At 54.4% G+C, this 24,578-nt stretch overlaps 1 long non-coding RNA gene across 1 annotated transcript in view; it reads right to left on the reverse strand.

Annotated features, from left to right (window-relative positions):
- Positions 1–23,730, reverse strand: part of LOC125328996 — a 28,667-nt gene extending 4,937 nt beyond the window's left edge. Inside the window, exons 1-3 of the long non-coding RNA XR_007205002.1 lie at positions 23,361–23,730; positions 16,448–16,591; positions 1,673–1,805 (exon numbers count right to left, since the gene is read on the reverse strand). This is a non-coding gene — a long non-coding RNA (uncharacterized LOC125328996). The remainder of the gene's footprint in view (positions 1–1,672; positions 1,806–16,447; positions 16,592–23,360) is intronic.
- Between the last annotated feature and the right edge of the window lie 848 nt (positions 23,731–24,578).

Below are 24,578 nucleotides of genomic sequence, written 5' to 3' on the forward strand. Positions count from 1 at the left end.
CTGGACAGATTCTCTCTGTTACGAGCTACAGGCCTCTAATTGGATTGAGGGCCAGGCCTGCACCTTCCCCTGTAATTTAGCTTTAATTAATGCCCATTTATTATTAACTGTTTTCAGCTGGGCTTAGGCTTAATATCAGCTGGTTATTACCCAGAGGCCAGCACGGATTGTTTTCATCTCCTTTATTACCCATTTCAGTAATTTTCCCCCCTCCCCTGCTGACAGATGCCCACAGAATGTGCATGATCAGCATAAAGGATCCCTGTGAAGGAACAACGGGGCTTTCAAAGCCACCAGAGCCCGAGGAAATCCTCCCCACATCCCCAGGTCAGTGCCCAAGGCACGTGGACAAAGGAAAATCCCCCTGTGTTCCGCAGGAGATACACAGTTTATATTTTTTTTACTGATGCACCAAATCTGTAGATGAGGGTGGAAATTACCCGGGAGCAATCTTGAAAGAATTGGGGCATTTTTGTGTTCTTTTATATTTTCCCTTTTCTCATTTCTGGCTTTAAGAAAAAAAAAATTAAAAAAAAAAAAAGGAAGAACAGAAAAAGAAACCTTTCCTTCTACTTCCTTTTATCACATTTCCCTCCCCACCCCCCCCCCCCCCAAAAAAACAAACCAGCAGTAGTGAAAGTATTGTACCACAAATCCAAAAAAGCAGCAATATTTAGGAGAGGCCTTCAGAGCATGGATTAAAAAATAGGGAGCTGAAGAAGGGAGAGGAAAGGTTGAAAAAGCCCTCTAGCTCCAGCCATGAACCTAAACACTGCCAGCTCCACCAAAGCCATGTCCCCACGTGCCACAAGCCACACTCCGAACACTTCCAGGGATGGGCATTCCGCCATTGCCCTGGCCACGCTATCCAGGAGGCAATTTTTCCTGATATCCCATCTAAACTGTCCCTCCTCCAGCTTGGCCAAGAGCATCGAGTGTGCAGGGCACTGATAAAACTCCTCAGAGCTCGCGGTGGGCTCTGGTGCCAACACCAGGCACCAGATCAAGCAGAAGTCTCTACCACAAACGGTGACAGCGACAATTTTTGAGGGAAAGCAGCAGTGGTGAAGGTGAGACGAAGAACTGAGGCATGGGGAGGCCCCTTGCTCCCCTGTTGGGGGTGGGAGGACATTTTGAGAAAGGTCAGGAAGCGTTAGAGGAGCAAAAACATCCCCAAGGAGGGATGCAATGTGTGGCTTGCAGGTAAAAAACCAGTGACAACTGCTTGGGCTTGACATTTCCCCCACCCTCAGGGGATATTTCAGTTCAAGGGGATGTTTCAGTTCACTGTTTCTCGGCAATTGTTGTGAAATTGGCAGTTCTTGCCCCATTTAGTGTTCTCTTCTCCCTGCTTTGCACTGAGGTTGCAAAATTGGCCTCTGGTTCTTGGTGGGGAAAGAAATCGACACTCCAGAGTTTCCAGGACTCCAAATCCCACCTTGCTCCCAACCTCCCTTTGCCCCAGGGGCCTGGGGGACACCGAATCTCCTTAAAACCTTGGCAGCAGGTGGGTGAGAGCAGGCAGAAGTCACTTCAAGCGGGTCAGGATGCCAGGGGACACCCCAGGCACGTGGCCTCGTGGAAATGGGAAAACGGGAAGGAGGGAGAAGTCTGTGGAGTGTTAAACCATCCCATCCCCACCGCAGCGTGAGAGCTGCCCTGGGACAATTACCTTGAGCCGAGAGCATCATCCAGCCGGGAGCTCTCTTCCCTGCGAAGGCCTCATTTGCTTTAATTACTCTCATTTGGAAGTCAATGCAGAGCGGCTTTCCTGGAGACGCCTGCCTGGAGCAGCCCTGGAGGAACTGGAAAACAACGGGAAATGTTTTCAGTTGCTTATCAGCCCCCTCAGGCTCGACGAAAAAACTGGGGAAATGCATCAACAAAACACTCGAAAGATGTTTTCTAAAGATGTTTTGCTCTTACCCAGGCTTTCAGCACAGTCAATTTCCCAGCCCTCAAGGCTGGAAAAAATCAGAGACCCATCGTCATCATCATCGTCATCATCAAAGGATTTGGGTTGGGAGGCACCTTCAGAACCACCCAGTCCCTCCCCCTGCCATGGCCAGGGACACCTTCCACTATCCCAGGCTGCTCCAAGCCCCATCCAACCTGGCCTTGGGCACTGCCAGGGATCCAGGAGCAGCCACAGCTGCTCTGGGCACCCTGTGCCAGGGCCTGCCCACCCTCCCAGGGAACAATTCTTTCCCAAAATCCCATCCATCCCTGCCCTCTGGCAGTGGGAAGCCATTCCCTGTGTCCCATCACTCCAGGAGAGGACAGAAACCATAAATACTGGACGCTGCCAGTCCCAAGGGCTTTTTGGTAGCCAGGAGCAGCCTGGGTGAAGGTCCAGCGTGTTTTCATCCACAGCAGCTTGGGCTACCAAAGCAGTGGCTGCCTGTGGCCACAGCAGTTTATTTTGGGAGATCTGGAAGGCATGAGATTTGGAAAGGAACAGACCACTGGCAAGGAAGGATTTCTGAAATATTTTCTAGCCCTCTAAAAACAAATTAAAATTATTAAAACAAGAAGCTGATGTTGCAGCAAAATATCACTACACGGGGAAAGAAAAATCAAGAGCAAGCCAGGCCTGTCCCCTCTCTGTTGTCCCCCTCCTCCCTGAATTCCTTCAGAGCTGGAGCAGCGACTGCCACGATGATCTCTGGCTCTCCTGGGTATGAATTCACCAGGTTTCAGCCACTTCCAAGCCAGACTCTGAAAATAAGCTCTGCGTGGCCTTGCAGGTGACCCAGAACAAGCAGCAGAGCAGGGTTTGGATCACAGCTTTTAAATCCTGTCTCTGCAGCTGCCAGCGGCCCTTGTCACCAGCTGATAACCAGAAGGGCTCGATGTGGCACTGTTTGCCAGTGCCCTGGAACGATGCCCTGTCCTGCGGGGAGCAGATGGCCAGCGCGGATCTGGGCATCCCCTCGGCTTGTTCGAAGCACTCTGCATCCAAGGCCTCTCCTGGCATGACCCGACACATCCCGACGGTCCTCCTGCACGGCAGGAGCTCTGCAGCAGCTTTCTGTGGCCCCTTTTCCCCGTTTAGGCAAAACCTGGGAGCGGTGGAGCTGCGGTTTGCGTTTCCTGACGCCTCGTGCCGCAGGCGCACGCGGTCCCTGCGACGGCAAGGATGGAGCCTGGAGAGCGGCGTCGCTGGGAAGCGGATTTTGGGGAGCTGGAAACGCGCCTGGGGGCACAGCCTTGCTGTCTGCAAGCCTTCTCCCACGCTGCTCCTCCTCGGGGAAACAGCCTGCCCGAGGCGCATTTCTCACCTCGCCAGCCCTGGGAGGGGAGAGGCACAGACGGCAGCCAGGGATGGAGGAGAGGAGCTCCGAGGTTGCTGCGGTGCCCGCTCCGTGCTGGGCCAGCGGCTCCATCCCGTTCCCTGCCAGGACCTGCTGCTCCTGGCAGCCAGGAGGCTCTGGCGCCTGGCACCGCGCCCGTCTCGGAGCAGAGAAATGGTCCAGTGGCTCCTCCTCACTCCAGTCTCTGCCAGGGTTAACAAGGAAAGCTGAAGCTGCTTGGAAAACTGGGCATGCTGGCATCTTGCAGGGCTGCAGGGCGGCAGGGCGGCCCAGGCACCTGATAAAGCCAGTGCCGGTCCTCCAGTGCTGGGAGCATCCTCCCGTGAGGCTGGAATTCCTGCTGGCCTTTTGTCCCCGCTCCATTTGCCATTAATTGCTCCTGGCGACCAGCAGGAAGATTTTCAAAGCCTTGGCACGTGGCTGGGAGAGCCTGGAGTGGGCACAGGCAGCTTGGAACCCACCCTCGATCTGCAAACAGAGGTGTTTCCCTTTCTCAGAGCTCCCAGCCTTTCCCAGAGTAATTTCCAGGGTCAGAGTGGCTGGGTTTGGGATCTGGGGACAGCACACTGTCCCTGCATCAGAGACAGGGCAAAAAAAGCAAGAAAAGCAACAAATGAAAAGGGTGGTGAGCCCTGGCACAGGGTGCCCAGAGCAGCTGTGGCTGCCCCTGGACCCCTGGCAGTGCCCAAGGCCAGGCTGGACATTGGGGCTTGGAGCAGCCTGGGACACAGGAAGGGGGTGGAACACGATGGGCTTTAAGGTCCATTCCAAGCCAAGCCATTGTGGGATTCCATGGAAAACGAAGCCTGGTCATTCTGACACAAAGGCAAGCAGGCATGGAAACGTGCCCTCCAACCTTCTGGATCACTTCTCCTCTCCAAGGCGGGTGTCGTTCTGTATTCCGCTCCCTCCACCTCCCCGCTCCTGCCCCAGCACAGGGAGAGCTCCCGAAATAGCTGCTCCTGAGCAGCTTTAGTTTGGATGCCAATCATTGGTATTCTACAAGAAGAGCTCTGGCTTGGAGAGCTATCCTGCCAGACCTGTTCCAGCTGATTTCCTCACAGAGCTGAAGTCCTTCCCACAAAAACCTCCGGCTGCAAACCAGGGTTCGCCTCCTTTCTTTCTCCATCGCTCCAAACCCGTGCCCCTCCTCATTTGCCTCCTTTTATTTCCCTTCCCTCACATCAGCACTTACTGAGGAGCGCTGTTAATAAGATTTATGGCTGAATATCCTCTGGCATCCAGGTCATTCCAAAGGCACTTGCTGGTCCGGTTTGAAAAGCAAACAGCTCCCCTCACCATTCCCCTTCCGGCCCTGCTACCTGAATTCCCTAAGACAAACCCTGTGGAAGGTAAATATTTGGTCCTGGCTCCAAAGCTTTCAGGCTCCCTTCTCCGTGGGGGGGATCTGGGCACGGTTAGGGATGCCTTTTCCCATGCCAGGGGTTCACTGGGGCACTGCTGAGGACCAACAGAGCAGGGCAAGAGGGAGAAATGGGAGCACCGTGGCTCTGCAGGAGCCTGGAATCACCAAACCAGAGTAATTCTGTCTGAAAGGATCCCTCCTCTAAACTCCTACCCAAAGGTAAGGCCAGCTGGATCCAGTTGCTGCGTCCAGCTGCACTCGGACCATCTCCAGGGAGAAACTGGATTTGTAGGAAGATATTGCTTCTCGGGGAGGATTTTCTCAGGTTCTCAAACTCTGCACGAGCAGGAAACATTGAGAGCTTGTCCAGGAGTAAATTAAAATAAGACAACCTCTGCCTGCAGCCAGGAAAGCAGAAAATGGGGGGGAAATAGCTTCTCCAAGAGTAATTAAGCAGCAAAGTGACGGAATGGGGGAGACAGGCGAGGTTAAATCCATGCCAGGGATCCTGTGGCAGCAGCGCCGCCAGGTAAAACCTTCATGGGCTTTCACACTGAACAGCAAGTAGGGGAAATCCAAGTTTCATCTGCTCCAGTGACTGGGGAGTGGGAATTTGCAGATAACAGAGCAGGGGTGTTTCAAAGAGCCGTGTTTGTGGAATGGTGTGGGTCGGGAGGGACCTTAAATCTCAGCCAGTGCCACCCCTTGCCATGGGCAGGGACACCTTCCACTAGCCCAGGTTGCTCCAAGCCCCATCTCCAGCCTGGCCTTGGACACTGCCAGGGATCCAGGGGCAGCCCCAGCTTCTCTGGGAACCTGTGCCAGGGCCTGCCCACCCTCACAGGGAAGGATTCCTTCCCTATATCCCATCCAACCTTCATCCTTCTCTGGCAGTGGGAAGCCCTTCCCCCTCGTCCTGTCATTCCAGGCCCTTATCCAAAGTTCCTCCGCAGCTCTCTCACGGTGTTTTTCTGCACATGGGCCACGTCAAAGGGACCTTTTATCACCAAACCAGGGTGCCCAGCTCCCCAAAGCGTGGTGATAACTCACAGGACCACGATGGAAGGACGGGGGCCTTTCCCTCAGCTCCAGGTCTTCCTGGAAACTTCTCTGTGAAGCAACAGAAGGAAAACCAGTGCCAAAATGTAAGCTGAGAAAGCACCCAAATCTCTCTCTAATCCATGGGCACAGCCCAGGGCACAGCCATGGGATGGGAAATTTGTATCATCTGCCAGCAAAAAGCAAATTGAAGGGAACTCCATTTTGCACCTTGCAGAATGTCCTGCTGCCTGCTGGGATATATTTTTGTTTTAAGGTTTGTTAAAGTGTTTCCTAGAGGGTGAAGCCTTGTTCCCTGCTCCCCCGTCCAGGGATTCCTGTGCGCTTTTCCCCCTCCTTTTCTATCAGTGGCAGGCTTTGCGACACTTTCAGGGCACCTTGGGGACACGGTTTAGTGGTTGGACTCGAGCTTCGAGGGCTTTTCCAGCCTTAGTGGTGATTCCATGGTCTTGGCCCTCTTAGGAAATCCTGTGGATTTTATGCTCTGCCCCTTTGCAGGGCTCGCCCAGAGCAGCAAGCAGGGGGATCCTCTATCCTGGAATTGTCCTGCCAGGCCTGCGGGGCCGGGGATCAGAGGCAGGCAGAGGAGGCCAGCAGGAATGGCACGCTCCAGACGGCCCATCTGCAATGCAGAGCCATCAGGGAGTGACTCCGTGGCTCTGCTGATGAGCACTCCACGGGCAGTTTTCCCTTTCACCGAGGGCACTCCCTTGGAACGAGCACTTGGCAGTGGATGAGGGAGGAATGAGATGGCTCTAATCCCGTAATTTAATTAGAGCTGTGTGGAACTGCCTAACGAAAAGCCCATTTCCTGAGCAGGCTGCAGTGCTGGCAGCCGGGACCCTCCTGCTCCTGCTCTTCCACCCTGCAGTGCTTTCTCACCCCTGCCCTATCTCCTGCTTTCCCTTCCCATGGGTTTTAGCGTGGGCTGGGACCCTCTCAGCTGTTCACCCTCACTGGACTAACTGGAGCGGTCTGGTGGGCAGGGGAAGGGCAGGAGCTCTGGTTTCATCCCACAGAGGCAGGAGGTGGCAGTGGAAATCTAAGCTCCAGGTCTCCTTCTATTTTGCAACCGAGCAAAAAATGTTGGCCAAGACAAGACAAGGATCTGCTGAAGGAGGGTGCTGGAGGGGGTCAGATCCCATCCTTCTCTGACTGAGGGGTCCTGGCAACCCCTCTCAAACCACCCCAGGAGCAGGAATCTCCTACAGGATCTCTGAATAGCCCTCCCTGATGATCACAGGGAGTAGCTCCCATATAAACCACAGAACAAGCTGGGATGGCACGGCCTGGGCATCACTTTGGAGCACAGTCAGACCTTCTTCCAGCTGGCCTCAGTGCCCAGCTTCACCTTCGTGGCCTGTGCATGTCCGTGAGGGTGGGCAGGCCCTGGAAAAGGTTGCCCAAAGAAGTTGCCCCATCCCTAGAAGTGTCCAAGGCCAAGTTAGAAGGAGCTTGGAGCAACCTGGGATAGTGGGAGGTGTCCCTGCACATGGCAGGGGGTGGAACATGATGAGCTTTAAGGTTCCTTCCGACCCAAACGATGACGGAGCCAAAGGATCTGGGAATGAGGGACCAGCAGCCTGAGGGACCATTTGGTAAGGGCAGGAATGCATAATCCCATCCCTCCAAAGATGGGAGCAGCCTGTTGATTCCTCCTCCCTGTCTCAGGGAAAAGCTCATCCTGACCCAAAATCCGCAGTTCAGCAGGAGGTTTTGGTTGGATTTTGGCTTGACCCTGCCCCACGCATTCCTGGGCCAAGGCTCCCAGCAGCCTCCCAGGGGCTCAGCCAGACACAAAGCCCCCCTGGTGCAAACAAATTCCTGCACAGCAGCAAAATCCCAGCAGCAAAATGCCTGATTAACAATCACTGGCTCCTCTCCACCCATCCACCAGGCCTGAGCTTGCAGCGGTAATTGCTGCCCCATTATGTTTTCCGGATGCTCCAAGGTGAAAGGGAGCTTTGTCCCGGAGCCCTGGGCTAGCCAGGGATGCCTCAAACTGGCAAGCAGCTCCTCCTGCACAAAGTCCTGATGCTGGGACAAAGGCAGGGCTGGGTATCCCATCCTGCTCCTCAAAGCCTTGGCAAGAGCTCCCAGCTCCAAGGGGAAGGGGGGAATTCTGGTGTCTCGCTAAATGTCCTGAGCAGCATCCCTGGAGATGCACTGGAGACACCCTCTGGAAACACACCCAGGGGATAACGTTATCCCAGTGCCACAGAAACGCCCCTGGGAGATGTCACCATCCCAGTGCCACAGAAACACTCCTGGGAGATGTCACCGTCCCAGTGCCACAGAAACACTCCTGGGAGATGTCACCATCCCAGTGCCACAGAAACGCCCCTGGGAGATGTCACCATCCCAGTGCCACAGAAACACTCCTGGGAGATGTCACCGTCCCAGTGCCACAGAAACGCCCCTGGGAGATGTCACCGTCCCAGTGCCACAGAAACACTCCTGGGAGATGTCACCATCCCAGTGCCACAGAAACATTCCTGGGAGATGTCACCGTCCCAGTGCCACAGAAGCATCCCAGGAAATGTCACCATCCCAGTGCCACAGAAACGCCCCTGGGAGATGTCACCGTCCCAGTGCCACAGAAATGCCCCTGGGAGATGTCACCGTCCCAGTGCCACAGAAGCACTCCTGGGAGATGTCACCGTCCCAGTGCCACAGAAACACCCCTGGGAGATGTCACCGTCCCAGTGCCACAGAAGCACTCCTGGGAGATGTCACCGTCCCAGTGCCACAGAAACACTCCTGGGAGATGTCACCGTCCCAGTGCCACAGAAACGCCCCTGGGAGATGTCACCATCCCAGTGCCACAGAAACGCCCCTGGGAGATGTCACCGTCCCAGTGCCACAGAAGCACTCCTGGGAGATGTCACCGTCCCAGTGCCACAGAAGCATCCCAGGAAATGTCACCATCCCAGTGCCACAGAAGCACTCCTGGGAGATGTCACCGTCCCAGTGCCACAGAAACACTCCTGGGAGATGTCACCGTCCCAGTGCCACAGAAGCACTCCTGGGAGATGTCACCGTCCCAGTGCCACAGAAGCATCCCAGGAAATGTCACCATCCCAGTGCCACAGAAACACTCCTGGGAGATGTCACCGTCCCAGTGCCACAGAAGCATCCCAGGAAATGTCACCAATCCCAGTCCCACGGAAGCGTCCTCAGGCAACGTCTCTCTCCCAGTCCTACAGAAACACCCCTGCAAGATGTCACTCTCCCAGTGTCCCAGAAGTATCTTCAGGAGATGTCACCATCCCAGTGCCACAGAAATGCCCCCAGGAGGTGTCACTATGCCAGTGACACCAACAAATGCAGCTGCAACCCCCCTCCCCTGGCCGGGGAAGAGCCCCAGGACAGCAGCAAAGGCATTCCACAGCTGTGGCTCGGGGCCAGGCTGCTGGAGGTCCCCCAGCTGGTTGTCACCCCAGCTCTGGGGAAGGTCCTCTGCAGGCAGCTTCCGACAGAAGCCAAAGGAAATCCCCAGCCCTACCTCTCCTTCCAAGCTGAAGGCTGCTGGGAAGCTGCACCAAGACCAAAGATTTTGCTGCTGGACTCCCAAGCTTTTCCTGATGCTGTTGCCTGGTGAGATCTGTGGCCCCAGCCTGGAGGGAGCGTCTCTCTGTGGCTCCCTGAGGAATCCCACACACAGCGCTGCCTGGATGTGGTCGAACAGGGATTCCCCTGCTGCAGAGCCCACCTTTGGCTCACCTGCAGCTGCGGGAGGGATCGGAGCCACTGCAGCATCTGAGATCTTCAGAGGAAGCAGAACAGGCAGGAAAAGACGCTGAAGGCCAGAGGGAGTTGGGAAAACTTGGCTGTGAGAACTGCTCCTGGTTTGCAACCAAAACCAGGAATGAAGGCCCATGAATCCTTTGGCTCAGGTGGGGTGATGCTCTTGGGCTGTACATGAACCACCCCGTCTCCCACAGCCCAGCCCTGCCCCAGCCTGTCCCCACCGCTCCAGGCAGGGGAAAATCAGCACCAGGCACAGCCAGGCCCCGCTATTCCGGGGAAAAACCTGGGAAAGAGCTGCTCTTATGCCATCTCCCTGAATTTCTGGGTCCTCCTGAAGGACCATTATTGCTTGTAATGCATTTTCCCGAAGGATTGCCTTCCTTCCTTCCTCAAATTATTGAGGAAAAGAGTAAAGCATGGTTTGCTAACCCAGGCAGGAGGAAATTGCTCTTCTTTAGCTGAGGCTCTGAACCTCAGTGAATTCAGTGTTGTGATCTCAGCCAGTGCAGCTGTAGGAAACCACCTCGACATATTCTGATCCCACTGCTGGTTCCCAAGGGACTCCTGGGTGAGGAGAGGCTCTACGGATGTACCAGCTGCTCCAGCCAAACCCAAACCTCACCCAGCTGCTCTGCAAACACCAGGCAGGGCTCTTCCCACCAGCTTCCTCTTCTGCAGAGAACTTGAGTGTGCAGCTACGCCCAGCAGACACAGAGCAGCTCCGAGTTCCCTGTTCCAAAATCCCCCCCCAATTTGCTCTGCAAGCAAGTTTCAGTCCCATAAAATCACAGAATGGTGTGGGTTGGAAAGGACCTTAAAGATCATCCAGTGCCACCCCTGCCATGGGCAGGGACACCTCCCACTGTCCCAGGCTGCTCCCAGCCCCAATGTCCAGCCTGGCCTTGGGCACTGCCAGGGATCCAGGGACAGCCCCAGCTGCTCTGGGCACCCTGTGCCAGGGCCTGCCCACCCTCCCAGGGAACAATTCCCAATTCCCAATATCCCATCCAGCCCTGCTCTCTGGCAGTGGGAAGCCATTCCCTGTGTCCTGTCCCTCCATGCCTTGTCCCCAGTCCCTCTCCAGCTCTCCTGGAGCCCCTTTAGGCCCTGCAAGGGGCTCTGAGCTCTCCCTGGATTGTTCTCTTCTCTTTTCCAGGTGAATACCCCCAGCTCTCCCAGTCTGGCTCCAGAGGGGCTCCAGCCCTTGGAGCATCTCTGTGGCCTCCTCTGGACTCTCTCCAGCCGCTCCACATCCTTCTGCTTTGACCTCAGGGCTGGACACAGCTCTGCAGCTGGGGTCCCACCTGAGCAGGGCAGAGGGGTAGAATTCCCCCCTTTCCCTGCTGCCCATGCTGTGGGATCAGCCCAGCACACGGGGGTTTTCTGGGCTGCCAATGCCTGTGGCTGGGTCCTGCTGAGCTTCTCACCAAGTCCTTCTCCTCAGGGCTGCTCTCCATCCATTCCCAGCCCAGCCTGTATTTCTGCTTCTCACTGAGCCGTGCAGCACCAGGCTGTAAATTCCTTCTTCCTGCCACGAAACAAGCAGCAGGAGTGAGGGATGCAGGATTCCAATCCTGCATTGGATTTCCTACAGGATCCCAGCCAAATCCCCTGCATTCTGTCCCTTCTTTTCAGTCAAAATGCCAGCCAGAAGCACTGGTGGTGTTGGGATGGCCCTTTCCTGGAGACATCTCAGTCTGGAGCATTCCTCCAGGTGCATTCCTCTCTCCAGGGAATGCAAGGTGAGGAGGGGGTTCAGGAGAGGTCACAGCACCAGCTGGGGATGGAGAAAATGAGATTTATTCCCCTGCTCTGCTTCAGGCTTCGGATGAATCACGAGTGACTCAGCTGCTTTGAAACCGAGGGCAGTTGGGTCTCCGAACTGCTGAGGTGACTTTGGCACTTTGTGGCCCTCAGTGTTCCTTCCTGAGTGTTGTCCTCTGATGGTAACGGGGATGGAGCTGGGGTGGGAATTCAGGTGCATTCCCCAAGGGAAGAAATCCCTCTGGGAACCCACAGCAGCCATGAGATGGGCTTGAGCTCATGGTCATCCCAGAATCCATGCCTGGGAAAGGCAATCCTGTGAGCAAGCGGTGCCTTTGGAGCCTGCAGCACCTAATTAGAAGGGAAGCTGAGGAGAACGAGAGGGGAAAAAAAAAAAAAACCCCACCAGAAAAACAAAGGACATTTCTGAGCAATGATTGGTTTACCACAACTGCATTGCCATCCAGCCTCTGAAAATCCCAGAACAATCCCACTCCTGTGTCATCTTGTGTAGTTTCTGGAGCTAAAAGCTGCTTTTGGGAGGGATACTGCACTGTCCTGCTCCAGCAGGAAACCAAAACAGTGGATTTATCCCATCCTCTCCTGCAGGAGGAACAGTCCAGTGGGCTCTGGCAGCAACAAGGGGGTGTTTACACACATCTGCAAAGCCCTTGCAGGCCCAGGGAGCAGGCAAAGCCGCAGGCTGGCAGGGAGGCCGGCCAGGAAAGGAACTCACAGTCCTCTGGGATGCAGTAGAGGGTTGAAAAGGGAAAATGGGAGATCCAAGGAAGGAGAGATGCAGCTGTGGATGGACTAGAAAAACATGGAGAAGGAGGAGGAAGGGAGCATGTCAGAAGGAAGTAAATGAGGCAGTGGTAATTAGCCTGTCCTTCCCAATGGAAAGGTGTTTCCATCAGGAGGGTTTCCTTCAGGGACAGGACAACGTGTCCATCCAGGCCCAGTACTCCTAACCGGTGCTCCCAGTACAAGATGGGCCACTGAGGAAGGTGCTTGGGCAACTGAGCTCCAGCTCTCTGCCCTGCCAGAGCTTTCCTGCAGGAAGCTTTGTGCCCCCGAGGGAGGGGACAAGGGCGGGCAGCCAGCCCACCTCCTCAGGTGCCAGGGGGAGAAACAACAATCCTGCTGGAACAGGAACCATCCGAGGCCTTCCAAGCTCGCCTGAAAGATTTGGGAGGGCGTGCAGGGATGTTATCACATTCCAGACTGCAGCAGCATGGCTAACCCGATATCCATCTTCCTCCTGCACCGGCTCTGACCTCAGGAGAGGCTGTGCTACTCACTTGGGATGACTAAAGCAAGCTTTGATCCAGCTTTTTCCAGCCCAGGATTGTACACACGCCACGCTCCTTCTCCAAGGAAAGGCTGGGGGGGTTGGATTTTGCCGGCTCCTCTTTCCCCAAATCAAGGGCAGTGATACCCATGCAAAAAATCACCTTGTTTTATAGCTATACAGAGAGGCTGATGTTTCCATCCAGAGTTTGGCCATCCCATGGCAGGAAATTACACCACAGGCCTTCAAAAAGAGACTGGGAAGATGAAACTGCATCAACATTTAATGGGGTGGAGAGGGACAGGGATAGCCCGAAATTGGGTGCAAGGAAAGAGAGCCCTTGATTTTCAATGTTCCTCTCATCTAAAAGTCCCTCCTTGAGCAGCTGAAAATGCTCTTTTTATGGGATAACACCAGAAAGTCACTTCCTGCAGCTATGGGATGCTCAGAAGATGGGAAAGGTTTTTGAGCACTGGGTTTTCACAGCTGCCACCTTCACAAGTCACATCTGAAATACAAACCAGCCAAGACTGGGGAGCGCTGCGCTGCTGGGTGACCTCCAGTACCTCTGAGTTGGACTGGTCCCTGTGGGGAACTGCTGGAGATGACTAAGGGAGGAAAAGGGTACATCTGGTCTGGGCAGTGTGGTAACAGGCAGCAAATTCCCACTCCAGAGCCCGCTTGGGAAAAGGAACTCGGGATGAGCTTACATCAGACTGGGCCAGAAGAGTCTCCGTGCTGACCGAAGGAAGAGCTCCTGGCTTGTGACAGGAGGCAGAGTGACTCAGCTGTGGTGGGTGGGGGCAAGGAGAGAAGGGGATGTGGTCAGGGAGCAGGGCGTGAGTCACCAAGGAAGGGCATCTGCTGATAAGGAGCTGGATAAACGCCGGCAGAGACATCAGGTCTGCTTAGAAGAACATCCGAGCTGGAAGCCAAAAGCTGGAAAGAGGCAATCCTCACAGCCAGGCCAACAGAGAGCTGTGAGAGCCTGGCACAGGCTTTTCCTGCCTGGCAGCTCAGCAAAGGTTCAGGATGAACATTTTCCAACAGGTGACACCACGGCCTCGTGCCTCACGTTCCATAATTTCACCATTCCTCTGGGCTAGGAGGCAGCCTTGTTCCCTGTTATATTCCTGCAGCCTCCCATCACCACGAGGGACAGACAATTCCCTCCCTTCCCACAGGGCCCAGCCCTGCAGACTCCTCTTTGGAGCAGTTTCCTACAGGAATGCTCTTGGGCAAGAGGCAGGAGCACAGCTGAGACGTGGGACAGCACAAATCAGTTTTGCACCCTGCTACTGCCTCCTCTCCTCCATCACCCCCAAAACCTCAGCTTTGAGATCCCACCAGAGAAAATGAGGGAAAAGGGAAGGCACAAAGGAACCACCTTCACCTGGTGTGAATGGCACAGAGGGTGCAACCTACAGGGCTCAAAAACTCCCGTGGCCTCCATCCTGCAGCAGGTGAGGAACCTCAGGCCAACGTGTCCACCAAAGCACCGCGGATGAGAATTCCTTGCCAAGGCCCTGGGACATCAAGGGCATTGTGGTGCTTTGTGGTGCCCACAAGCCTGGCAGGCCATGGAGAAGCACACACTGGGGGCAGGATTCCTGCTGGATCCTTAGTCAGCACCGTGGAGAACACATGGGATCACATCTCCAGCTCCTAATCCCTGCTTCCCACTGGCATCCAGCTCCCAGCTGCCCCTGCCCATGGCTAAAATCCTCCTGCAAACCTATCCTCCCCTCCCTGGGAGCTGACTAACAAGATGTGTCATGGTCACAAGGCTCCTCTGCATCGTCACTGCTGTGGCACTTCCCCTTCGGCTGGGAAATTGGAGAAGCAGTGTCCACGTGCCACAGCAGCAGGGGGGGAAGAGGTGCCTGACTCAGACAGCAGCTCTGTCCCTCCGTGTCCTTGGGGACTCATCCAGATGATCCTGGTGCTGTCCCACAGCTCTGCCACATGCTGGACCCATCGCTGAGAGGGCAGCTTATCCAAGGGAGGTGCTCTCTGTTGCTCACAGTGCCAGGGAGAGGGATCCTCACGGGAAAGGCTGAGGATGAGGCCGTGGAGACCATCTTTGGCACAGGAATTGAGGGAGACCAAAATTCCTGAGTGTGGGGAAGTCACAAACCCCCCCAGCTCAGGCAGCAATGCACGAGGACATGGGTCAGCTTCCCTGCAGGGAAATGTTATCTCCCCACAAGGAGAAAGGTATCCATTGCCAGGAGATAGGCTTAAGAGCAAACACAGTCTAGGAAGACCTCAGGAAACTCAGCTTTCCCCTAATTCCCGTGCCTTGGCGTGCAGTCTGACCATGTCTGTGCAGCTGTGTCATCCCAAGCACAGAACCCAGACACTTCCTTTGCCAGGAGGTTTCTCTCCCCTCCTGTGTCTCTGGAGGCTGGGACCTGAAGGGATAAGCATGAGAGCTCCTAAAACTCATGACCTGCTGACTGTACAGGTGCTTTATCAATCCAGGGCACATTCCAACTCTTTTTTTCTACCTGGATGTGTCCACTGGCCACACAGCTACATCCTCATCCTTCCATCTCCAACTGAATCGTGGAATCACAGCATGGTTTGGGTTGGAAGGAACCTTAAAAATCACCCACTTCCACCCCTTGCCAGGGGCAGGGACACCTTCCACTATCCCAGGCTACTCCAAGCCCTGTCCAGCCTGGCCTTGGGCACTGCCAGGGATCCAGGGGCAGCCACACCAATCAGGGCAAAGGAGGCTCAGTTACTCGGAAGAATAATCCCATTAAACGCTACACGCCAGGGGTGAATTCCTTTATGTCAAGCCTGTATTTGCCAGCACGAGCTGTAAATAAATATTTGATTAAGGTAATAACCCCGGTGCGAAGAAAAAAAAAAAGAACTTTACATTACCACCTTTGAGCTGCACACAATATCTGGTGCCTGCACGGTGCAAAAATGAGACCCTCCCTCCAACCACTCGGAAGCAACAGGAATCACAATCGTGCTTTGTGGGAAAGCCCACGGGGCAGAGGGAACTGCCAAGCACGGGTACACCATTCCCAAGCACTGCTGAGGGTGCACTTCTCACCCCAAAGGCAAAGGGTGAGCGGTCCTGATCCTAAACCTCCTGCAGAGAGCAATCCCACCAGTGCAGGGGTGCTCCAGCATTACTCCTGGCACTGGGAGCACTGAGTTACACAAATTAATTACTCCAGTACCACCCCAACCCCACAAAAACCAGTAGGACAGCATCAATGATGCTCCTGTGTGGCAGGCTGGGAAGGGAGCACGAAGGGAGATTCCAGGTTTGGAGAGGCTGGAGACGGAGCCAGCTGAGATGGTTGGAGGGGATGCCCGTGCACGCAGTTACAGGTGTCAGGCTGGCAAAGTGAAACCAGCAGGGCGCAATCACCTCCTCCTTGCCAGCCTCCAGCCTGCCCCAGGCATGCCCTTACACCGAGGCAGTGGTTTTCCTGGCTGGGAATGGCAGTGCTTCCACGGCATCGCCGATGGAATGATGCTCCACGCCCAGCCTACGTTCCCATCCTGTGGCACACGCTGACCTCTGCAAGGCGGGGCACAGCTGTACCCACAGGCAGCTTTCTAACCCTGCATCCACTGTTTGGCACCTCTCTGTGCTCCTCCACACCTCTTCCACTGGCAGCTCGCTCTCCCTGAGCTATTTGCTGGACGAGCTCTAACCAAACCCTTGGAGGGAGGCAGCAGAACTGCCCTCTCTGCTAGATCCATCTCCCAGGACTGCACTAGCAACATCGTCCCGTGCCTACGGCCATCCTGCGATTCGTTTCTACCCCACTTCCCCTTCCTGTGGCAGTTCACGTGGATAAGAGTCCAAGAGAACGGGCCAAGTTTGATTAAAGAGATGTTGTTAACAGATAAAAGACACAGATGCGCTACCTGCATTCCATCATCTCACACTGCCTCTTCCAACGGGCCCCAAGGTCGCTCCATCCTCCCTGGGGGATGTCCAGGTCCTCTCCCCCATGCTCTCCACTGTCTCAGCTGCAGCAGTGATCCATACGCTCCTCCATGTGAGCCCAGCTGGTTAGGAAAGGTATTAATGGAGTCAGTTCCATGAGTGAAGTCAGTCCCAAACTGAATCCCTGAGCAGCTCTGTTCACCTCTGGACACATCCTGTTGTTCATCCTGTTTCCCACCCACCCGAAATTTCGGTAGCAACGCTCAGGTTTGCTCCCTTCCTCAGAAACAAAAAAAAAAAAAAAATCCCTTACCAATAAAAGGCATTTTGGCTGCACCTATTCAAGCTTGTGATATCAATTAGATGTTTCTCGAGCTTTTCACTCGCTCAGAACAGTGTCATAACTCACCCTGACTAAAATTGTGTCTAAGGAAGAGGTCAGAGGAGCTAAATCTGAGGGGTAGAGGCTCAAACTGGACATCAGGCCATGGTTTAGGCTGTGGGTGGCAGCATCTCTGTGTAGGAGTCAGCATTGCTGCTGCTGCATTTGGGCAAGAAAATTCCCTGTTAATGAGCTTTTTGCTTTTTAAAGATGAGCATGAAGCTGGGTCTGTAAATGGAAAATAAATTAACGGGCCCCATTCAGGCACAAGGGCCTGAAGATGCATTCTTGTGTGAAGATCATCTCTGGCAGAGCCAACGTCACCCCGTCCAAACTAGAACAGGTCCAAAACTCAGCCAAAAGTCAAACCAAACCTGCCTCGGGCTGCTGGTGATGAGCAATAACATGGATTTCTGTTCCCAAGACAAAACTAGCCCTGTCCTGCAGGGAGAGGAGAATCACATGTTTCAGGGAGCAAAAAGCAGGATCTTGAACTGACTGGAAGTCTGCAGCTTTGCCGATTGGGGTCCAAAAAGTGTGTGGGTGTGGCACTTGGGGACATGGTTGAGTGGTGGGTTGGGCAGTGCTGGGCTAAGGGTGGGACTTCATGGTCTTAGAGGGCTTTTCCAACCTTAATGATTCCCACAGAACAAGAATTCCTCACCCCAAACCCTCCAAGACCAAACAGCGGCATTGAATCGAGTGTATTTAACCACGGGTATATTGATTAAAGCCCACAGGCATCATCCAGAGCACGGCCAAGGAAGCTGCCAGGGACAAATCCGTGTGAGCCCACTGCAGCCATCCCTCGGGAAAGGGCAGGGATAGAAGCATGGCTGGGCATCGCAGGGCTGGAGGTTTCACTCAAGAGCAAGCAGATACAGGATGTCCTGTGAGAGAATTTCCCAGGAATGCATGGCGGGAAAGGGACGCTGCCACCCCAACAGCGTCTCAGAGGGGTCACGGCCGGGTCCTTCCTCAGGCACCGCTTCCTGACCGCCCACAGCTCTCAGCAGGAACCCCCACTGGATGGAGGGACGCTAACTCAGCACCTCAGAGGCAAAAGAGCTGATGACCCTTTAAAAAATGCCTTGCAGGAGCTCCCCGGGGTGCGAGCGGCTGCCGTGCTCCTCGTGAGGCGCCGCAGATGAAGGACCAGGAGCACTCGGTGCCTCGCACATCCCACGGACAAACAGCACATCCCACTGCTGTGATTCACTCACACTCGCCAACCTGGGGAGGTGCGAGCACTTGGGTGGCTTCCAACTCTGCCTATCTGCGCCTCGGCATCAGACCAGACGGGAAATAATTCCTGCAGACGGGGAAGGAGTTGCTCCGGGCAAGTTCTGGTGCATTAAATGGCTGGTGAAGCCTCGTGAGAGACAGAAGCCAAATCAATTAGAAGTCGAGGCTCGATGCCCTTCTTTAGCTTTGTGGGAATTTCCACCAACCTGCACTAGGAAAAGACCCCGTATTCTTAGGAGGTGATACAAGAGTCGGGATGGAGGAGAGAGGCCCCGAATATTTGAGGTGCCTCAGCGAGGAAGCAGCTTATCCTGCTTTGTTTGGTGGTTTTGAAGATGAGCAGAGATCACTCCAGCCTAAAGCAACGCCCAGAGCAGGAGACACCATGTTGGGATTTTCAAACCAAGACACACCATCCCGTAATGATAAGAGCCAGGAGGGCAATTCCAGCAGCACAATGCCAACCTTGGCAGCCTTTCCCTGGGGTTTGATCCAGAGGCCATTTGAGTTCAGCACACAGAGACTGCAGGGCTGATGTATTACAAAGCACCCATCTCGTTTGGGTAAGTGTTGAAACACTCATTCCTTTGAAACACTGATCCCTTCTAGCACAAAATTCCAGCACGGAAGGGAACCCACAGGCTCGGCCTCTTTGACTGCCAAAGGCCAACATCCGAAAAGCACAACCCAACTTTCCCTACGTATTTCCATGAGAACAGTCTCCACAGACTGCTTGGGATTGATCCAGCGATCTCAACCATCTGCCAGCTGCAGGCTCTGGAAGCAGGTGAGGCTTGCAGCAGGTCTGCTGCCAGCACTTTGCTGCCTTCCTGCTTGACTCTGCAGCTTCAGGAGGTTGGACAGGTTCCCCCTGCCACGATGGGAATGCTGAACAAGAGAACTGCAGTGTCTCATCCCCAGCACAGCGTGGAGGGTGCTGTGGGAATCCCTTCACCAGCACTCTGCCCCTGCATGCAGAGAACTGGAAACTGGGGGATCTGGTCCCTGCAAGCGACCAAGGGACAGGTGACAGCAGCGAGGATGCAGCCCCCACACTCCGTGCTTTCACAGGGCAGCCACGAGAAAATTCGGTCTTGGTTGCCCATCTGGAGAGCTCCTTTGGCTGCAGATTGGGCCAACATGAAACCCCAGCTCGGGACTGCAGGAGCCTGAGGGATCTCGGAGTTCCAGAATAGTTTGGGTTGAGAGGGACCTTAAAGCCTCATTCCAGCCCCTGCCATGGGCAGGGACACCTTCCACTAGGCCAGGCTGCTCAGAGCCAGCGAGAAATATCCCAAGCTGCTCCCCTTGGGAATCACTGAGGCCTGGCAGCGGGATTCCAGCAGCCAGGGACATGGAGCAGGTGGCTGTGAGCTGTTCTCCTGCCACCAGCTGATACCTTAGGTTTTAACTTTTCTATTTTTCAAATCCTGCACTGCCTGGTGTGTAACTCTGAAGTTCCTTGTAGCCTGTTCACTTCTGCTCTCTCATGCCAGGCAGACATAACAAAGCCTCTCCAGGCCTGCTCTCCAAGGACACCCAGACTGTCCTAGGCCAAAAGTATAAACCAAAAGCTTCTAAAGGGGGGGGAAAGTGGAGGGGAAAACTGAAGCTTTAATTGGAGAATTAACCCTGCTATGCAAATGAACCAAACTTACACAAAAGTGTGAAGAACTCATGACCTGTTGTCCATCTTGGGGTCCCTCTCAGCAGTAGCCTCTGGCCCCCAGGGGGTACCTTTGAAGGCCTTTCAAATAAATACCTCTTTTATTCCCTTACTCCTGTCTAGTCTCTGTGTCTAGGAGGCCTCTTAAGGCATCCCAGCACCCACCACCTCTCAGAAAGAACATCTCTGACCTCCCAGGAGCCACATTTTATCCCCATTTCCAGAAGAGCAGTTGCTACGGCAACAAAAAATGGTTTGCATTTTTAAATGCTCAAGGACATCCATTAAGGAGGCCGAGGATTGGGAGAGAGGAGGGATGGACTCAGCACGTGGCCCCAGCCTTGGATGAGCAGGTTTGGAGCAAGCCCAGGTTTCCATCCATGTAATAATGCATGGCTATTCTGGAATGCAAGAGCCTCCTCTTCACACTCCCCCCTGCATCATGGAAGAGAAGATCCAGGCAGGAAAACTCTGCTACTGGCAGCTGGACACAAACAGGGAAAAACAAAAACCTCACAAAAAAAAAGGAGGGGGAAAAAAAAAAAAGAAAAAAAGACATTTTCTCCAGAAGGTACTAAAATTGACTCCACTGTTCTCATTGAAATGGACAAGGACGTTCGGGCAGCACTCGCCAAGTTTCCTTCTCGAAAAAGACTTATAGAGAAAGTCCTCTGAGGGATAATTAGCTGGCTGACAGACAAGAAACGAGGATAAAAATAAGCGGAATATTTCCGCCGTGGAAGGAGATTATCTGCGGGATCTCCTCCCGCGATGGCACAGCGGCTCGCAGATCCCAGAGCTGCTCCCAGCCGGCCACTGGAGCACGGCTTTGGATGCCACCACTGCTGAAGGGAGAGCTCCCAAGTCATGGAATCATCACAGAATGCTTGGGTTGGAAGGCACCTTAAAGCCCATCCAGTTCCACCCCCTGAAACCTTCCACTTTCCCAGGTTGCTCCAAGCCCTGTCCAGCCTCCAAGGTGGAGCATTCCTTCTTGGAGCAGAGGCCGGGAGCAGGAGAGCACTTTGGGAAGGAGCTGTGGGATGGGATGAGGGGAAGCACTGGCTGCCAGCAGCCAGGCAGAGAGCAGGGAGCCAGCCTGGGGGTGACAAGGACCACGATTAATGTGTGGGCAGAGCCCTTGCGAGATCCCAGCTTCAGGCCAGGATGAAAGACTTTTAAAAAATTACTAAGGGGACCCTGTGATGGATGGGGGGAGAAAAAAAAAGTAACAAGCAGCAGGTTTAAACCCAACATTTATGCTGCTGGTTGCTTTTAAGTTCCCACAGCATCCTGAGCATGTTTTGCTCGGGAGAGAATCACTTCCCCCAAACAGTGCAGATTTGTCCGTGTGCCCATCCACGTAAATTCCAGCCGGAATTCCGGCCTGCATCGCACCTGCCTGCCTCTCTCCAGTGTTCACGGGTGCTTCCTGCCCTGGCAGCTTTGGAATTTTCTCCCGGCTCTCAAACCAAGCTGAGCTGGTGCAAAGTGGAACCACGCCCTGCCCATGTGGAGACCATGCAGTCCTGCCAAGGGCTCGGTGGCTTTCTGTGCTGCTGGCTGAGCCAGTGGTGGCTACCGTAATTACAGGGGAGCCCGGGAACCTCAGGGGAGGCAGAGGGAAAAGACAGACTCGGTGGAAGAGGAGCTACGTGGTTTGGGAACTAATAATGCAAGGAAAGGCGCGTCGGACAGCTGGACATACAGCAGCAAAAGCACAGCTCAGGCACCAGGATTTGCTTGGAGGGAGCACAAGTCCAACATAGGAAGGACATGGAGAGAGTCCAGAGGGAGCCATGGAGATGCTCCAAGGGCTGGAGCCCCTCTGGAGCCAGGCTGGGAGAGCTGGGGGTGCTCACCTGGAAAAGAGAATCTCCAGGGAGAGCTCAGAGCCCTTTGCAGGGACTAAAGGGGCTCCAGGAGAGCTGCAGAGGGACTGGGGACAAGGGGTGGGGAGACAGGACACAGGGAATGGCTTCCCACTGCCAGAGGGCAGGGCTGGATGGGATATGGGGAAGGAGTTGTTCCCTGGGAGGGTGGGCAGGCCCTGGCACAGAGTGCCCAGAGCAGCTGGGGCTGCCCCTGGATCCCTGGCAGTGCCCAAGGCCAGGCTGGACACTGGGGCTTGGAGCAGCCTGGGACAGTGGAAGGTGTCCCTGCCCATGGCAGGGGTGGGATGGAATGGGCTTTAAGGTCCCTTCTGACCCCAAACCATTCTGGGATTCTGTGATCCCTGAGCCCGACTGTGGAAGAGGCCGTGGTGGGAGCTGTGGTTGGGAGTTTCGATCCTGCCAGCCACGTGCATTGAAGCATTGGGAATGTCCCCAAAAGACTGGTGGCTTGCTGGAGATGTTTTAATTGTTCACAGTTATTTGTTTCCTTCTGTTTTCTGGGCTTCCATGGTTTGAAAGCTTCCTGCTCGACCAGCAGCCCTGGTGACAAACCTTTTCGAGAAAAGACCCTTTTGAAAGGGCTAAAGCAGATATTCTCTGCACCAATGTGATTTCAGAGCTGAGATTTAAAAGCCAGGCAAACAATGAGCTCTTGCTATGGACTGGGAGTTCTGGGCTTCGGTTCTGGAATGGGGGAGAAGAAATCTTCCTCTACCAGTGAAACCTTGGGTGCTGCAAGTAAGCAAATCCCATCCCCAAGATCCCCAGCCCCCAAACACACGTGTTCCTTGCTGCCCTGCTGCAAAGCTCCACATCTTCCCTCCTCCCACCCACCGGCTGTCTCTGCTACAGCTCCCAGCCTTTCCCCAGAGCCTGCTCAGCAAAGGATGCTCTTCCCCAAAAGAGCTTCCCACAAACGCTCTCCTCTCTGCTGAGGAATGCTCTGACACCAAAGCTGCTGTTTTCCCAACCTCTTCGAATCACAAAAGTTGGAAAAGCCCTCTAAGATCATCGAGTCCAGCCTTGCACTGCCAAATCCATGACTAAGCCTTGCTACCCAGGCTCTGATTTTTGCCCATTTTTTGCTTTTCACTCTCCATCTGCAGAGAGAGAAGCACTGAAGCAAAAATTCTGCCAGCAGATCAGTTTTCCACCTGTGCCAGTAACCCCACACCAGAGATGCTAGTGGAGGTGAAAGGGTTAAGGCAGGCTGGGGATAAAAGCAGTGGATTTATTAAATGAAGCAGAAAATCCTACTGTTTTCTTGCTGGAAAACATTTGCCTACTCCCCTCCCAACTTCTATCAAGAGCCCTGCAGGAAATCAAACTGTTCAAATCTGCTTTTCTGGTTCCAGTGGTTCCTAACAGGTCAAGGCACTCTTTGGCCAGCAGCAACCTCTTCTTGTCCCTCCCTCCTTCCCTCCCCATCTGGCACGGCAGGGGTTTACCACCCATCCTTGATAAAGATCTTTTCCTCCCGGTGCCTGATTGGGGCAGAGCAAAGGAGCAGAGAACATCCGCGAGGAATTCCCGCATTCCCCACGGCGCCCTGAAATCGCCGACTCCTTCGACCACCGCGTTTTTCCAGCGCTGGCAGGAGAAGGGGGAAGCTCATTTTCGAGGAGAAGCAGTGGGATGCCTCGCTCCCTGCGCGCTTCCTCCTCTGCAGAAGGAGCCGTATGGCAGCGCTGAACTGTACTCACTGTGCTGGAATGACTCGGCCTTCTGGCTCTCTCCTCCAAGGCTGCCCAACTGTGCAATTGCCACCAAGCTGCCACCTGCCTGCCTGGCACACGCTGTTCCCCTCCCCGGGGCTCCAAACTTCTGCAGGCAGTCCTTTCCAACCTCGGATTTAGGGTGGTCTAGCTTGGTGTGGCCACCCAGAGCACTGTGGTGTAGGCAGGGGTGTTCCTGCTGGTTCTCTCCAGGCCACAGCCCCCCCACCACGCTCTGTAAACCAGCATTTGGAGCCAGCTCATCCTCTTCTTCCTCCTTTCCAGGCCCCATCATGTGAATTCTTGTTGTCTCCTTTGGGTCAGGAGGCTCGGGAATGATTTTCCTCCTGTGTGGCACCTACCCCCTCCAAACTGAGTGAAATCCCAGGCAGGAAAATCCAAAAAAAACTGATAATGAGTTTAGGGGAACGTCAACATCCGGCGGGTCCGTGTCACATTGTGTCACACCTGATCCCACATCCCAGCTCAAACCATGGGATGCACACCCTGCTCTCCTCTGCACATCAAAGTGGCCCCAGGGTTCCTGGCAGCCCTGGGTAGCAGCTGATGAATCAGAAGCTGCTCTTCTCCTTTGGGTCACCTCCTGGAGTCGGGTGTGTCGAGAGGAGAGTGGTGGAGGACCAGCTTTGGCACCTCTCACAATGGGATCCTTGGGGTGTCCTGTGCAGGATCAGGAACTGGACTTGATGGTCCTTGTGGGTCCCTTCCAGCTCTGGATATTCTGTGATCCTATTCCCACCAGCAGAGCCACGTGTGGAGCAGATAGATCCAACAGGGATGGTCATAGACCTCAGTAGCTGGAAACAGAGGGAAAAGGGAGCCTGAAGTGCTCTGAAAATAAATTCAACCCCAGGAAACACTCTAAGGGAAGCCAGGCAGGTGTTAAATCAGAGCAGCAGGTATCTGCCTTAAGATCTTGTACACAACAGTGTTAACGATAAAATCCAGGTTTCTGCTTTCCTATGAAAGAAAATAAATATTGGAGCCACTCACGGTTACAACCCAAGCAGGACCTGGGTGGGCTGCCAGGTGAAAGCTAAGATTTTACATGGGTGAGTTAAAAACCAGTAAGATCTCATATTAAAGAAAAAACCCTGTTTGGTGTTAAACTCGGTGCGGTTGGACAGCGAGGCTCGCTTCACTCTCCAGAAAGCAGATCCCCAGCGGGTTTATCTGCAGCTTAAG

The sequence above is a fragment of the Corvus hawaiiensis genome, chromosome 7 (genome assembly GCF_020740725.1).
Source record: "Corvus hawaiiensis isolate bCorHaw1 chromosome 7, bCorHaw1.pri.cur, whole genome shotgun sequence".
In the NCBI taxonomy this organism is placed as follows: Eukaryota; Metazoa; Chordata; class Aves; order Passeriformes; family Corvidae; genus Corvus; species Corvus hawaiiensis.